A 6000-nucleotide genomic window follows, 5' to 3' on the forward strand; every position below is an offset into this window, starting at 1 on the left:
GGTCCGATCGGACTGTCTTCAAATTCCCTTGGCTTGTACGCCTTTGTGGTCATGCCCACTTAATGGGTCTAGGCATCCGATCGGAGGCTTAAGACCATTCCCTTGAGCCTGAAATATGGTCCGATCGGACCACACTTAACTCCTTAGGCCTTGGCCTTCTTTCCTTCCAAATGCATAACCAAACTCTTTATGTTAACTTACACGCATCATTCTATAGGAAAACCTCAAAATTGCCCCCTTCTATAAATTTTAATAAATTCAACACTCCAAGTACTTTTTAGGCACTTTTGAGCATTAAAATTATTTTTTCCATACGTGTTATATTTTTATAACTTAGACAAAAGTTTCCAAGTATAAAAATAATTCTTATTTTTGATGAATTTTTTCTGTATGGTTACTCACCTCCCCATTTTTTATTCATTTTTGTAGATGAATCGCTCTGACTATAGGGGAGGTGACAATCATACGGACTCCGAATCATCCGCCCCGCAAACAATCGAGACTCCCTTGAATAGCGATTCCTCACCAGGCTCGTCTACTGGTTACACTCCAGAGGATCGTCTTCGCCGCTTCAAGCAGATCCTCCCTCGCTCAGCCTTATATCTTCTCCATGAGGAACAGTTCCTTCGACAGGCTTCTCAGTCGACGATGAGGGTGAAGCAATCTAACAGGCTCCCTCAGGAACACGATCCGCAGGTTGCCCGCAGAGCAGTACAGAAGGTGGTAAAGCGCAATCAAACCCGCACTACCACAGCTTCAAGAAATCCTTCCCTGAAATTTGCTACCGCGATCCAGGATTTGGCTGTCCAGAAGCCATGTGATGAGGGAGAGGAAGAACCCTCCTGGTTCGTTGCCGAAGCTTCAAAACTTAATCCCGCGCTATTCCAGAAACACATTGAAGCTTTAGGCTTGAGCGGGGCAAACGTGACGTGTCCGGGCTCGCATCAAAGAGCCAATAGGCCCGGGGGAAGGTACTGTGCCTAGTCCAGGCGCCATGTGCATGCTGGAGCAACACTCCCGCTGCACATCTATTTCCGGTCTGTAGCAGACTACTTCAACGTCTCCCCATTTCAGATCACACCGAATGGGATCCAGGCACTCTCTGCGCTGTACATCCTTTACTTCCTGAACGGTTGGGACGAGCCCACCCCTCATGAGGTGCATTACCTGTTTGATCTTCGGACCAATCCTTCCCACAACAACTCAGGCTTCTTCCACTTCTATCACAGGCACAGGGGGATTACATATCTTAACGGCATCTCCCACAAATCAAACGCCGGGAAGTATCATAAGGAATACTTCCTCACATTGGATATTGAGGCCAAAAACTTGGCTTTTACGCGCTCAGGTCCATTTGAGCGACCATTGCCTACTGAAGAGATGTTTAGGTGGGCCAAGAAGTTGGCTAACATGAGTCTTAAAGAGAAGGATGTGAAAAGGTTGGTCACGTTGGACCTTCTCCAGATGGTGGGTCTGGTGCCATGTGACCAGGATCTGGCGGTGGAAAGTACCACCGGGGAGAACGACACGCCTGGTCAGTCTAATGAGGGCACGGAGCAAATGACTGATCGGCTCTCTCTTGGGCCTTCTCCGCTTTCTCGCAGACCTGGCGATCTAGTCATTAGAGAGCCTGATCCTCAGCGCAGATCTACTATTCCCGCTCAGCCTGGGAAAGGAAAAGCTATCCAGGTTGATGGGGAACTTAGCTCATCCTCGGACGACGAGGATGAGTTCCTTGATCAGATCCTCAACGCAGGTAACACATGTCTAGTGAAAATAGGAATATTTTTGATAATCGGTAATTAGAGAGTAACACAATTGTAGCATACACTTGTACACGTTTCATTATGTCTATTTCTCTAACAATCTTGTTTTTTCATCCTTTGCAGATTCAGACATGTTCAGAGAGTGCGTTGCTTCGAAGAGGAAAACTGGTGATGGAAGTGGCTCTATGCCTCCACAGAAGATTCAGAAGGTAGCACCGCCAAGTCAAGGGAGGCAACCTGAGGGACCGACTACACTTCCGCCATTGACCCCCTCTTCCCTTCCTTCTTCTGCGAGCCTAACTCCTTCTCACCAGGGTAGTTCGAGCGAGCTTTTTCGTGCTGTTAGCGACCTGGGCAAGGGACTTCTTGAGGATATTGGCCATGATGCATCGACGCTTCAAAGCCTAGACTCCTACCCTCGACTTAGTGTCGAAGTTGTCTTGAAGAGAGGACTCGCTCAATTGATGAAGGTAAGCATTTTTTCTTGAGACACTTTGTTATTAGTATTTTTACTTGTACTAACCTTTTGTCTTCCATGCAGTCACTTGTCACCATTGGTCATGCTCAGCTCCGAGCCGTAGACTACAAGGAGTTGATCAAGGTGCAGAACGATCAACTGGTGGAGGCCAAATCCAAGCTGGAGCAAGCAGAGAGAACTGTAGCTGAACGGGACGATTCTCTCAAAAAGCTTTCTGATGAGAACCAGAAGCAGGCTCAAAACAATGCTTCCTTGACAACTCAATTGGAGAAGCAATCCCTCAAGATTAAAGAGTTAGTTCGAGACAATGAGAGGTTGATCAGCGAGAACGAAGAGCTGAAGCAAGAAAAAGAGCTTGACTTGATTCGCTTTGAGGAGGCCAGTTTTGACTGCTTTTATAAGGTCTGGAAGCTGAACAAGCCTCTTAATCTTGATTGTTTCTCCAAGGAGGCCCAGGCAGAGGAGCTTGCCAGATGTGAAGTAAGGGCCGCTGAAGAAGCTGCCAATCCTCCTGCACTCACCCCCGCCTGTTCTGCTTTATCATTCCGAGCGAGAGGAGCAGCTGATGCAGAGGAGGGAGTCGATCAACCCCCTAGAGGAACCCGCCAGTGATTCCCTCTCGTAGTTCATCATAGTTTACTTTACTTTGTATTCTGTTGCTCGAACTAGTGAGCTATTTTGACATTTAGCACTTTACTCTTTCTTTGTTGACAACTTTAAACTTTTAAGTTTTTATTGTACATAGCAAAGTTCTTAGATGCCTTTAGTTTCACATGAGTATTTAGTTTTTTAACTTAGAAATTTTTTACCATTTCATAAGTCCATACTAAATATAATTCCTCATGCTCTTATTGCTCTAACTTTTTATGAGCATAAATTACACGAATATCCGTTTCTAACTTAAAATTCGAAAAATTCTAAGTTACTTAAGCTTTGTAAAACAAGTTAGCTTAATGGCTTTTTTTTAGACTTCCAAGCTTACAAGTCAGCCCAAACAAATATATTTGCTCGTGTTCTTATTGCCTGTGTTGACATACATATCAGTATACCCTATGTGCCCCCCAAGTGATTGAGGGTTGATAAATCCTTGATCACTTGCTACTTGATCGAATTTGTTCGAGTAGTTACTACTCGTGAAACACATAAAATATACGAAGATATCTCAGTAGTTGACCACTACAAAAATATTATTTAAACGTTGGTCCTTCATATCATGATACCGACCAGTTGAACACTGTCCGGTATATATTTACACTTAGTTTTTAGAAGACCTGTTTTGTTTAAATTATTATGACAGTTGAACACTGTCAAGCAAAAATAATCAACACATATGCAAAATAGTAGCAAGATGCAACCACGCGCGTGGTCCCTTTTATTACTCGTAATAAAAAATGACAAAACGTGTCTAACAACGAGTTCCACACAAAATAACATTGTTCAAAATAGTGTGACTGGGTAGCAAATAACTAGTTCACAAACAAAAACTTAAATAACAAGTTAAGCACTTGATACAAAGTTACTACTCTGCAAGCAGTATTTATTGATAATATTTTCTCAAGTGCTCGCCATTCCAGTAGTTTTTGATCAGCTCCCCATTCAACCAAGCAAGCTTGTAAGTGCCGGGCGGTAAGACTTGTTCAATTTGATACGGTCCTTCCCAGTTCGGTCCTAGCACACCAGCTGCTGGGTCTCTAACAAACACCTTCCTTAGGACCAAATCTCCGACCTGGAACTTTCGATCTCGCACTCTGGAATTGAAGTAGCGTGCCACTTTTTGCTGATGAGCTGCTACTCTGAGGCTTGCCTCCTCTTTTCTCTCTTCGAGGAAGTCCAATGATTCTACCTACAATTGATGGTTCTCCTCTTGGTTGTAAACGGTCCTTCTATGAGAGGGTGGATCTATCTCCACAGGTAACATGGCTTCATACCCATATGCTAAAGAGAATGGGGTATGGCCAGTTGCCATCCGAGCGGTAGTCCTATATGACCAAAGGACCTCTGGTAACTCATCTGCCCAAGCACCCTTAGCTTGCTCCAAGCGTTTCTTTAAAGTGTCCTTCAATGTTTTGTTCACCGCTTCGACCTGCCCATTGGCTTGAGGATGGGCAACCGAGGAGAAACTTTTGGTGATGCCATGCCGAGTGCAAAAATCGGTAAATATGTCGCTGCCAAACTGGGTGCCATTGTCAGACACTATCTTCTTAGGCAGACCATAGCGACATATTATGTTTTTAACAACAAAATCCAACACTTTCTTCGATGTGATCGTGGCTAATGGCTCGGCCTCAGTCCATTTAGTAAAATAATCTACCGCGACCACTGCGAACTGCACTCCTCCTTTTCCTTTGGGTAACTTCCCGATCAGATCAATGCCCCACACTGCAAAAGGCCACGGACTTTGCATTTGCTTCAAAAGATTTGGGGGTGCTCTGGGTACTTTAGAAAATCTTTGGCATTTGTCACACCTTTTCACATATTCCATAGACTCCTCGTTCATAGTAGGCCAGAAAAATCCTTGCCTTAAGATCTTTTTAGATAGACTCTGCCCCCCAGCATGATCTCCACAAAACCCCTCATGCACCTCAGCTAATAAGTTCTTTGACTGGTCGGGAGTTATGCACCTGAGTAGAGGTAAGGAGTATCCTCTCCTATATAACACTCCATCAACCATGGTGTATCTAGCAGCTTGCCTCATAACTTTCCTTGCTTCATTACGACCATCTGGGAGTGTCCCTTGCTCAAGGTAAGCAATGATGGGAGTCATCCAGGTGTCGACTATCGTAGTCGGCATGGCCTCTTGTCTATCAATGCTTGGCTCCGCCAAGTACTCTACTGGAACTATATTTAGTGTTTCGGCATCTTTTGCACTTGCAAGCTTTGCTAGAGCATCGGCATTGGAATTCTGCTCCCTTGGTACTAATTTGATGGTATACTCCTCGAACTGGGCTAGCAAATCTTTGGTTTTTTTTAAGTATGCCACCATGCATAGGCCCCTTGCTTGGTACTCCCCTAATACTTGATAAACCACGAATTGGGAATCACTGTTTATCTCCACCGACCGGGCACGTACATCTCTAGCCAGTCGCAAGCCTGCTAAGAGGGCCGCATACTCCGCTTCGTTATTAGAAGCATTAAATCCGAATCTCAGTGCACAATGAATTCGGTGCTTCTCTGGTGTGACTAGTATAATCCCAGCTCCTGAATGGTGCTCGTTCGATGATCCATCAACGAAAAGTTGCCAAGCAGGAAGTTCTTCTTTTATCCCAGTAACACTCTCTTGCTGGTCAGGGACCTCAACGATTCCGGTACACTCAGCTATGAAATTAGCCAAGGCTTGACCTTTAATAGCAGTCCTTGGTTGGTACTTGATTTCAAACTGGCCTAGCTCGACCGCCCATTTAAGTAGCCGACCAGACGACTCCGGCTTTTGTAAAACTTGGCGAAGAGGCTGGTTAGTGAGGACCTTGATGGGGTGTACTTGGAAATACGGCCTCAACTTTCGTGATGCAAGTACCAAGCAGTAAGCCAACTTCTCAATCATGGGGTATCGGGACTCCGCTCCTATCAAACGCTTGCTAACGTAATACACTGGGTGCTGCACCTTATCCTCCTCACGTACTAAGGCAGCACTAACAGCGTGTTCCGTGACTGCTAGATATATAAATAGGTCCTCTCCATCAACTGGCTTAGAAAGAACAGGAGGTTGAGCCAAATGTCCCTTTATCGCCTGGAAAGCTTGTTCACACTCTGCGGTCC

Source organism: Humulus lupulus, chromosome 6 (genome assembly GCF_963169125.1).
Source record: "Humulus lupulus chromosome 6, drHumLupu1.1, whole genome shotgun sequence".
Taxonomy (NCBI): Eukaryota; Viridiplantae; Streptophyta; class Magnoliopsida; order Rosales; family Cannabaceae; genus Humulus; species Humulus lupulus.